The sequence below is a fragment of the Somniosus microcephalus genome, unplaced genomic scaffold, assembly GCF_052327205.1.
Source record: "Somniosus microcephalus isolate GS21.2 unplaced genomic scaffold, FLI_Smic_1.0 unresolved_chr2, whole genome shotgun sequence".
NCBI lineage: Eukaryota > Metazoa > Chordata > Chondrichthyes > Squaliformes > Somniosidae > Somniosus > Somniosus microcephalus.
This window is the reverse complement of record NW_028225180.1, coordinates 82,358,811-82,371,226: the sequence shown is the minus strand read 5'-3', so window position 1 is coordinate 82,371,226 and position 12,416 is coordinate 82,358,811. Positions and strand designations below refer to the sequence as shown.

The 12,416-nt window shown below is 50.5% G+C and overlaps 1 protein-coding gene across 1 annotated transcript in view; it reads left to right on the top strand.

Moving 5' to 3' along the window:
• Positions 1-12,416, top strand: part of LOC147092921 (mitogen-activated protein kinase kinase kinase 11-like) — a 135,075-nt gene that overhangs the window by 91,784 nt on the left and 30,875 nt on the right. The gene's annotated exons all lie outside the window — the stretch shown is intronic.

Here is a 12,416-nt window from a genome sequence, read left to right as displayed (position 1 = left end):
CTGTACCCCAGCGTTATACAGTGACAGACCTGTACCCACCAGTACTGTACCCCAGTGTTATACAGCGACAGACCTGTACCCACCAGTACTGTACCCCAGTGTTATACAGTGACAGACCTGTACCCACCAGTACTGTACCCCAGCGTTATACAGTGACAGACCTGTACCCACCAGTACTGTACCCCAGTGTTATACAGCGACAGACCTGTACCCACCAGTACTGCACCCCAGTGTTATACAGTGACAGACCTGTACTCACCAGTACTGTACCCCAGTGTTATACAGTGACAGACCTGTACCCACCAGTACTGTACCCCAGTGTTATACAGCGATAGACCTGTACCTACCAGTACTGTACCCCAGTGTTATACAGTGACAGACCTGTACCCACCAGTACTGTACCCCAGTGTTATACAGTGACAGACCTGTACCCACCAGTACTGTACCCCAGTGTTATACAGCGATAGACCTGTACCTACCAGTACTGTACCCCAGTGTTATACAGTGACAGACCTGTACCCACCAGTACTGTACCCCAGTGTTATACAGTGACAGACCTGTACCCACCAGTACTGTACCCCAGTGTTATACAGCACAGACCTGTACCCACCAGTACTGTACCCCACTGTGAGACAGCGATAGACCTGTACCTATCAGTACTGTACCCGAGTGTTATACAGTGACAGACCTGTACCCACCAGTACTGTACCCCAGTGTTATACAGTGACAGACCTGTACCCACCAGTGCTGTACCCCAGTGTTATACAGTGACAGACCTGTACCCACCAGTACTGTACCCCAGTGTTATACAGTGACAGACCTGTACCCACCAGTGCTGTACCCCAGTGTTATACAGTGACAGACCTGTACCCACCAGTACTGTACCCCAGTGTTATACAGCGATTGACCTGTACCTACCAGTACTGTACCCCAGTGTTATACAGTGACAGACCTGTACCCACCAGTACTGTACCCAGTGTTATACAGTGACAGACCTGTACCCACCAGTACTGTACCCCAGTGTTATACAGTGACAGACCTGTACCCACCAGTACTGTACCCCAGTGTTATACAGCGACAGACCTGTACCCACCAGTACTGTACCACAGTGTTATACAGCGACAGACCTGTACCCACCAGTACTGTACCACAGTGTTATACAGCACAGACCTGTACCCACCAGTACTGTACCCCAGTGTTATACAGTGACAGACCTGTACCCACCAGTACTGTACCCCAGTGTTATACAGTGACAGACCTGTACCCACCAGTACTGTACCCCAGTGTTATACAGTGACAGACCTGTACCCACCAGTACTGGAACCCAGTGTTATACAGCGATAGACCAGTACCTACCAGTACTGTACCCCAGTGTTATACAGTGACAGACCTGTACCCACCAGTACTGTACCCTAATGTTATACAGTGACAGACCTGTACCCACCAGTACTGTACCCCAGTGTTATACAGTGACAGACCTGTACCCACCAGTGCTGTACCCCAGTGTTATACAGTGACAGACCTGTACCCACCAGTACTGCACCCCAGTGTTATGCAGTGACAGACCTGTACCCACCAGTACTGTACCCCAGTGTTATACAGTGACAGACCTGTACCCACCAGTACTGTACCCCAGTGTTATACAGTGACAGACCTGTACCCACCAGTACTGTACCCCAGTGTTATACAGCGACAGACCTGTACCCACCAGTACTGTACCCCAGTGTTATAGTGACAGACCTGTACCCAGCAGTACTGTACCCCAGTGTTATAGTGACAGACCTGTACCCACCAGTACTGTACCCCAGTGTTATACAGTGACAGACCTGTACCCACCAGTACTGTACCCCAGTGTTATACAGTGACAGACCTGTACCCACCAGTACTGCACCCCAGTGTTATAGTGACAGACCTGTACCCACCAGTAATGTACCCCAGTGTTATACAGTGACAGACCTGTACCCACCAGTACTGTACCCCAGTGTTATACAGTGACAGACCTGTACCCACCAGTACTGTACCCCAGTGCTATACAGTGACAGACCTGTACCCACCAGTACTGTACCCCAGTGTTATACAGTGACAGACCTGTACCCACCAGTACTGTACCCCAGTGTTATACAGTGACAGACCTGTACCCACCAGTACTGTACCCCAGTGTTATACAGTGACAGACCTGTACCCACCAGTACTGCACCCCAGTGTTATAGTGACAGACCTGTACCCACCAGTACTGTACCCCAGTGTTATACAGTGATAGACCTGTACCCACCAGTACTGTACCCCAGTGTTATACAGCGACAGACCTGTACCCACCAGTACTGTACCCTAATGTTATACAGTGACAGACCTGTACCCACCAGTACTGTACCCCAGTGTTATACAGTGATAGACCTGTACCCACCAGTACTGTACCCCAGTGTTATACAGTGACAGACCTGTACCCACCAGTACTGTACCCGTGTTATACAGTGACAGACCTGTACCCACCAGTACTGCACCCCAGTGTTTGTGACAGACCTGTACCCACCAGTACTGTACCCCAGTGTTATACAGCGACAGACCTGTACCCACCAGTACTGTACCCCAGTGTTGGTGACAGACCTGTACCCACCAGTACTGTACCCCAGTGTTAGTGACAGACCTGTACCCACCAGTACTGTACCTCAGTGTTATACAGTGACAGACCTGTACCCACCAGTACTGTACCCCAGTGTTATTCAGCACAGACCTGTACCCAGCAGTACTGTACCCCAGTGTTATACAGTGACAGACCTGCACCCACCAGTGCTGTACCCCAGTGTTATACAGTGACAGACCTGTACCCACCAGTACTGTACCCCAGTGTTATACATTGACAGACCTGTACCCACCAGTACTGCACACGTGTTCTGCAGTGACAGACCTGTACTCACCAGTACTGTACCCCAGTGTTGGTGACAGACCTGTACCCACCAGTACTGTACCCCAGTGTTATACAGTGACAGACCTGTACCCACCAGTGCTGTACCCCAGTGTTATAGTGACAGACCTGTACCCACCAGTACTGTACCCCAGTGTTATAGTGACAGACCTGTACCCACCAGTACTGTACCCCAGTGTTATACAGCGACAGACCTGAACCCACCAGTACTGTACCCCAGTGTTATAGTGACAGACCTGTACCCACCAGTACTGTACCCCAGTGTTATAGTGACAGACCTGTACCCACCAGTACTGTACCCCAGTGTTATACAGCGACAGACCTGAACCCACCAGTGCTGTACCCCAGTGTTATAGTGACAGACCTGTACCCACCAGTACTGTACCCCAGTGTTATAGTGACAGACCTGTACCCACCAGTACTGTACCCCAGTGTTATACAGCGACAGACCTGTACCCACCAGTACTGTACCCCAGTGTTATAGTGACAGACCTGTACCCACCAGTACTGTACCCATGTTATAGTGACAGACCTGTACCCACCAGTACTGTACCCCAGTGTTATAGTGACAGACCTGTACCCACCAGTACTGTACCCCAGTGTTATGCAGTGACAGACCTGTACCCACCAGTACTGTACCCCAGTGTTATACAGTGACAGACCTGTACCCACCAGTACTGTACCCCAGTGTTATACAGCACAGACCTGTACCCACCAGTACTGTACCCCAGTGTGAGACAGCGATAGACCTGTACCTATCAGTACTGTACCCGAGTGTTATACAGTGACAGACCTGTACCCACCAGTACTGTACCCCAGTGTTATACAGTGACAGACCTGTACCCACCAGTGCTGTACCCCAGTGTTATACAGTGACAGACCTGTACCCACCAGTACTGTACCCCAGTGTTATACAGTGACAGACCTGTACCCACCAGTGCTGTACCCCAGTGTTATACAGTGACAGACCTGTACCCACCAGTACTGTACCCCAGTGTTATACAGCGATTGACCTGTACCTACCAGTACTGTACCCCAGTGTTATACAGTGACAGACCTGTACCCACCAGTACTGTACCCAGTGTTATACAGTGACAGACCTGTACCCACCAGTACTGTACCCCAGTGTTATACAGTGACAGACCTGTACCCACCAGTACTGTACCCCAGTGTTATACAGCGACAGACCTGTACCCACCAGTACTGTACCACAGTGTTATACAGCGACAGACCTGTACCCACCAGTACTGTACCACAGTGTTATACAGCACAGACCTGTACCCACCAGTACTGTACCCCAGTGTTATACAGTGACAGACCTGTACCCACCAGTACTGTACCCCAGTGTTATACAGTGACAGACCTGTACCCACCAGTACTGTACCCCAGTGTTATACAGTGACAGACCTGTACCCACCAGTACTGGAACCCAGTGTTATACAGCGATAGACCAGTACCTACCAGTACTGTACCCCAGTGTTATACAGTGACAGACCTGTACCCACCAGTACTGTACCCTAATGTTATACAGTGACAGACCTGTACCCACCAGTACTGTACCCCAGTGTTATACAGTGACAGACCTGTACCCACCAGTGCTGTACCCCAGTGTTATACAGTGACAGACCTGTACCCACCAGTACTGCACCCCAGTGTTATGCAGTGACAGACCTGTACCCACCAGTACTGTACCCCAGTGTTATACAGTGACAGACCTGTACCCACCAGTACTGTACCCCAGTGTTATACAGTGACAGACCTGTACCCACCAGTACTGTACCCCAGTGTTATACAGCGACAGACCTGTACCCACCAGTACTGTACCCCAGTGTTATAGTGACAGACCTGTACCCAGCAGTACTGTACCCCAGTGTTATAGTGACAGACCTGTACCCACCAGTACTGTACCCCAGTGTTATACAGTGACAGACCTGTACCCACCAGTACTGTACCCCAGTGTTATACAGTGACAGACCTGTACCCACCAGTACTGCACCCCAGTGTTATAGTGACAGACCTGTACCCACCAGTAATGTACCCCAGTGTTATACAGTGACAGACCTGTACCCACCAGTACTGTACCCCAGTGTTATACAGTGACAGACCTGTACCCACCAGTACTGTACCCCAGTGCTATACAGTGACAGACCTGTACCCACCAGTACTGTACCCCAGTGTTATACAGTGACAGACCTGTACCCACCAGTACTGTACCCCAGTGTTATACAGTGACAGACCTGTACCCACCAGTACTGTACCCCAGTGTTATACAGTGACAGACCTGTACCCACCAGTACTGCACCCCAGTGTTATAGTGACAGACCTGTACCCACCAGTACTGTACCCCAGTGTTATACAGTGATAGACCTGTACCCACCAGTACTGTACCCCAGTGTTATACAGCGACAGACCTGTACCCACCAGTACTGTACCCTAATGTTATACAGTGACAGACCTGTACCCACCAGTACTGTACCCCAGTGTTATACAGTGATAGACCTGTACCCACCAGTACTGTACCCCAGTGTTATACAGTGACAGACCTGTACCCACCAGTACTGTACCCGTGTTATACAGTGACAGACCTGTACCCACCAGTACTGCACCCCAGTGTTTGTGACAAACCTGTACCCACCAGTACTGTACCCCAGTGTTATACAGCGACAGACCTGTACCCACCAGTACTGTACCCCAGTGTTGGTGACAGACCTGTACCCACCAGTACTGTACCCCAGTGTTAGTGACAGACCTGTACCCACCAGTACTGTACCTCAGTGTTATACAGTGACAGACCTGTACCCACCAGTACTGTACCCCAGTGTTATTCAGCACAGACCTGTACCCAGCAGTACTGTACCCCAGTGTTATACAGTGACAGACCTGCACCCACCAGTGCTGTACCCCAGTGTTATACAGTGACAGACCTGTACCCACCAGTACTGTACCCCAGTGTTATACATTGACAGACCTGTACCCACCAGTACTGCACACGTGTTCTGCAGTGACAGACCTGTACTCACCAGTACTGTACCCCAGTGTTGGTGACAGACCTGTACCCACCAGTACTGTACCCCAGTGTTATACAGTGACAGACCTGTACCCACCAGTGCTGTACCCCAGTGTTATAGTGACAGACCTGTACCCACCAGTACTGTACCCCAGTGTTATAGTGACAGACCTGTACCCACCAGTACTGTACCCCAGTGTTATACAGCGACAGACCTGAACCCACCAGTGCTGTACCCCAGTGTTATAGTGACAGACCTGTACCCACCAGTACTGTACCCCAGTGTTATAGTGACAGACCTGTACCCACCAGTACTGTACCCCAGTGTTATACAGCGACAGACCTGTACCCACCAGTACTGTACCCCAGTGTTATAGTGACAGACCTGTACCCACCAGTACTGTACCCATGTTATAGTGACAGACCTGTACCCACCAGTACTGTACCCCAGTGTTATAGTGACAGACCTGTACCCACCAGTACTGTACCCCAGTGTTATGCAGTGACAGACCTGTACCCACCAGTACTGTACCCCAGTGTTATACAGTGACAGACCTGTACCCACCAGTACTGTACCCCAGTGTTATACAGCACAGACCTGTACCCACCAGTACTGTACCCCAGTGTGAGACAGCGATAGACCTGTACCTATCAGTACTGTACCCGAGTGTTATACAGTGACAGACCTGTACCCACCAGTACTGTACCCCAGTGTTATACAGTGACAGACCTGTACCCACCAGTGCTGTACCCCAGTGTTATACAGTGACAGACCTGTACCCACCAGTACTGTACCCCAGTGTTATACAGTGACAGACCTGTACCCACCAGTGCTGTACCCCAGTGTTATACAGTGACAGACCTGTACCCACCAGTACTGTACCCCAGTGTTATACAGCGATTGACCTGTACCTACCAGTACTGTACCCCAGTGTTATACAGTGACAGACCTGTACCCACCAGTACTGTACCCAGTGTTATACAGTGACAGACCTGTACCCACCAGTACTGTACCCCAGTGTTATACAGTGACAGACCTGTACCCACCAGTACTGCACCCCAGTGTTATAGTGACAGACCTGTACCCACCAGTAATGTACCCCAGTGTTATACAGTGACAGACCTGTACCCACCAGTACTGTACCCCAGTGTTATACAGTGACAGACCTGTACCCACCAGTACTGTACCCCAGTGCTATACAGTGACAGACCTGTACCCACCAGTACTGTACCCCAGTGTTATACAGTGACAGACCTGTACCCACCAGTACTGTACCCCAGTGTTATACAGTGACAGACCTGTACCCACCAGTACTGTACCCCAGTGTTATACAGTGACAGACCTGTACCCACCAGTACTGCACCCCAGTGTTAGTGACAGACCTGTACCCACCAGTACTGTACCCCAGTGTTATACAGTGATAGACCTGTACCCACCAGTACTGTACCCCAGTGTTATACAGCGACAGACCTGTACCCACCAGTACTGTACCCCAGTGTTATGCAGTGACAGACCTGTACCCACCAGTACTGTACCCCAGTGTTATACAGTGACAGACCTGTACCCACCAGTACTGTACCCCAGTGTTATACAGCACAGACCTGTACCCACCAGTACTGTACCCCAGTGTGAGACAGCGATAGACCTGTACCTATCAGTACTGTACCCGAGTGTTATACAGTGACAGACCTGTACCCACCAGTACTGTACCCCAGTGTTATACAGTGACAGACCTGTACCCACCAGTGCTGTACCCCAGTGTTATACAGTGACAGACCTGTACCCACCAGTACTGTACCCCAGTGTTATACAGTGACAGACCTGTACCCACCAGTGCTGTACCCCAGTGTTATACAGTGACAGACCTGTACCCACCAGTACTGTACCCCAGTGTTATACAGCGATTGACCTGTACCTACCAGTACTGTACCCCAGTGTTATACAGTGACAGACCTGTACCCACCAGTACTGTACCCAGTGTTATACAGTGACAGACCTGTACCCACCAGTACTGTACCCCAGTGTTATACAGTGACAGACCTGTACCCACCAGTACTGCACCCCAGTGTTATAGTGACAGACCTGTACCCACCAGTAATGTACCCCAGTGTTATACAGTGACAGACCTGTACCCACCAGTACTGTACCCCAGTGTTATACAGTGACAGACCTGTACCCACCAGTACTGTACCCCAGTGTTATACAGTGACAGACCTGTACCCACCAGTACTGCACCCCAGTGTTAGTGACAGACCTGTACCCACCAGTACTGTACCCCAGTGTTATACAGTGATAGACCTGTACCCACCAGTACTGTACCCCAGTGTTATACAGCGACAGACCTGTACCCACCAGTACTGTACCCTAATGTTATACAGTGACAGACCTGTACCCACCAGTACTGTACCCCAGTGTTATACAGTGATAGACCTGTACCCACCAGTACTGTACCCCAGTGTTATACAGTGACAGACCTGTACCCACCAGTACTGTACCCGTGTTATACAGTGACAGACCTGTACCCACCAGTACTGCACCCCAGTGTTTGTGACAGACCTGTACCCACCAGTACTGTACCCCAGTGTTATACAGCGACAGACCTGTACCCACCAGTACTGTACCCCAGTGTTGGTGACAGACCTGTACCCACCAGTACTGTACCCCAGTGTTAGTGACAGACCTGTACCCACCAGTACTGTACCTCAGTGTTATACAGTGACAGACCTGTACCCACCAGTACTGTACCCCAGTGTTATTCAGCACAGACCTGTACCCAGCAGTACTGTACCCCAGTGTTATACAGTGACAGACCTGCACCCACCAGTGCTGTACCCCAGTGTTATACAGTGACAGACCTGTACCCACCAGTACTGTACCCCAGTGTTATACATTGACAGACCTGTACCCACCAGTACTGCACACGTGTTCTGCAGTGACAGACCTGTACTCACCAGTACTGTACCCCAGTGTTGGTGACAGACCTGTACCCACCAGTACTGTACCCCAGTGTTATACAGTGACAGACCTGTACCCACCAGTGCTGTACCCCAGTGTTATAGTGACAGACCTGTACCCACCAGTACTGTACCCCAGTGTTATAGTGACAGACCTGTACCCACCAGTACTGTACCCCAGTGTTATACAGCGACAGACCTGAACCCACCAGTACTGTACCCCAGTGTTATAGTGACAGACCTGTACCCACCAGTACTGTACCCCAGTGTTATAGTGACAGACCTGTACCCACCAGTACTGTACCCCAGTGTTATACAGCGACAGACCTGAACCCACCAGTACTGTACCCCAGTGTTATAGTGACAGACCTGTACCCACCAGTACTGTACCCCAGTGTTATACAGCGACAGACCTGTACCCACCAGTACTGTACCCCAGTGTTATAGTGACAGACCTGTACCCACCAGTACTGTACCCATGTTATAGTGACAGACCTGTACCCACCAGTACTGTACCCCAGTGTTATAGTGACAGACCTGTACCCACCAGTACTGTACCCCAGTGTTATGCAGTGACAGACATGTACCCACCAGTACTGTACCCCAGTGTTATACAGTGATAGACCTGTACCCACCAGTACTATACCCCAGTGTTATACAGAGACGACCTGTACCCACCAGTACTGTACCCCAGTGTTATGCAGTGACAGACCTGTACCTGCCAGTACTGTACCCCAGTGTTATAGTGACAGACCTGTACCTACCAGTACTGTACCCCAGTGTTATGCAGTGACAGACCTGTACCTGCCAGTACTGTACCCCAGTGTTATACAGTGACAGACCTGTACCCACCAGTACTGTACACGTGTTATACAGTGACAGACCTGTACCCACCAGTACTGTACCCCAGTGTTATCGTGACAGACCTGTACCCACCAGTACTGTACCCCAGTGTTATACAGCGACAGACCTGTACCCACCAGTACTGTACCCCAGTGTTATCGTGACAGACCTGTACCCACCAGTACTGTACCCCAGTGTTATACAGTGACAGACCTGTACTCACCAGTACTGTACCCCAGTGTTATACAGCGACAGACCTGTACCCACCAGTACTGTACCCCAGTGTTATACAGGGACAGACCTGTACCCACCAGTACTGTACCCCAGTGTTATATAGCGACAGACCTGTACCCACCAGTACTGTACCCCAGTGTTATACAGTGACAGACCTGTACCCACCAGTACTGTACCCCAGTGTTACAGTGACAGACCTGTACCCACCAGTACTGTACCCGTGTTATAGTGACAGACCTGTACCCACCAGGACTGTACCCCAGTGTTATAGTGACAGACCTGTACCCACCAGTACTGTACCCCAGTGTTGCACAGTGACAGACCTGTACCCACCAGCACTGTACCCCAGTGTTATACAGTGACAGACCTGTACCCACCAGTACTGTACCTCAGTGTTATACAGCGACAGACCTGTACCCACCAGTATTGTACCCAGTGTTATACAGTGACAGACCTGTACCCACCAGTACTGTACCCCAGTGTTTGTGACAGACCTGTACCCAGCAGTACTGTACCCCAGTGTTACAGTGACAGACCTGTACCCACCAGTACTGTACCCGTGTTATAGTGACAGACCTGTACCCACCAGGACTGTACCCCAGTGTTATAGTGACAGACCTGTACCCACCAGTACTGTACCCCAGTGTTATACAGTGACAGACCTGTACCCAGCAGTACTGTACCCCAGTGTTATACAGTGACAGACCTGTACCCACCAGTACTGTACCCCAGTGTTATAGTGACATACCTGTACCCATCAGTACTGTCCCCCAGTGTTATAGTGACAGACCTGTACCCACCAGTACTGTACCCCAGTGTTATACAGTGACAGACCTGTACCCACCAGTACTGTACCCCAGTGTTCTACATTGACAGACCTGTACCCACCAGTACTGTACCCCAGTGTTATACAGTGATAGACCTGTACCCACCAGTACTGTACCCCAGTGTTATAGTGACAGACCTGTACCCACCAGTACTGTACCCCAGTGTTATAGTGACAGACCTGTACCCACCAGTACTGTACCCCAGTGTTATACAGTGACAGACCTGTACCCACCAGTACTGTACCCCAGTGTTCTACATTGACAGACCTGTACCCACCAGTACTGTACCCCAGTGTTATACAGTGATAGACCTGTACCTACCAGTACTGTACCCCAGTGTTATAGTGACAGACCTGTACCCACCAGTACTGCACCCCAGTGTTATACAGTGACAGACATGTACCCACCAGTACTGTACCCCAGTGTTATACAGTGACAGACCTGTACCCACCAGTACTGTACCCCAGTGTTATACAGAGACAGACCTGTGCACACCAGTACTGTACCCCAGTGTTATACAGCGACAGACCGGTACCCACCAGTACTGTACCCCAGTGTTATACAGTGACAGACCTGTACCCACCAGTACTGTACACCAGTGTTATAGTGACAGACCTGTACCCACCAGTACTGTACCCCAGTGTTATAGTGACAGACCTGTACCCACCAGTACTGTACCCCAGTGTTATAGTGACAGACCTGTACCCACCAGCACTGTCCCCCAGTGTTATACAGCACAGACCTGTACCCACCAGTACTGTACCCTAGTGTTATACAGCACAGACCTGTACCCACCAGTACTGTACCCCAGTGTTATACAGTGACAGACCTGTACCCACCAGTACTGTACCCCAGGGTTATACAGTGACAGACCTGTACCCACCAGTACTGTACCCCAGCGTTATACAGTGACAGACCTGTACCCACCAGTACTGTACCCCAGTGTTATACAGTGACAGACCTGTACCCACCAGTACTGTACCCCAGTGTTATACAGTGACAGACCTGTACCCACCAGTACTGTACCCCAGTGTTATACAGAGACAGACCTGTGCACACCAGTACTGTACCCCAGTGTTATACAGCGATAGACCTGTACCTACCAGTACTGTACCCCAGTGTTATACAGTGACAGACCTGTACCCACCAGTACTGTACCCCAGTGTTATACAGTGACAGACCTGTACCCACCAGTACTGTACCCCAGTGTTATACAGCACAGACCTGTACCCACCAGTACTGTACCCCAGTGTGAGACAGCGATAGACCTGTACCTATCAGTACTGTACCCGAGTGTTATACAGTGACAGACCTGTACCCACCAGTACTGTACCCCAGTGTTATACAGTGACAGACCTGTACCCACCAGTGCTGTACCCCAGTGTTATACAGTGACAGACCTGTACCCACCAGTACTGTACCCCAGTGTTATACAGTGACAGACCTGTACCCACCAGTGCTGTACCCCAGTGTTATACAGTGACAGACCTGTACCCACCAGTACTGTACCCCAGTGTTATACAGCGATTGACCTGTACCTACCAGTACTGTACCCCAGTGTTATACAGTGACAGACCTGTACCCACCAGTACTGTACCCAGTGTTATACAGTGACAGACCTGTACCC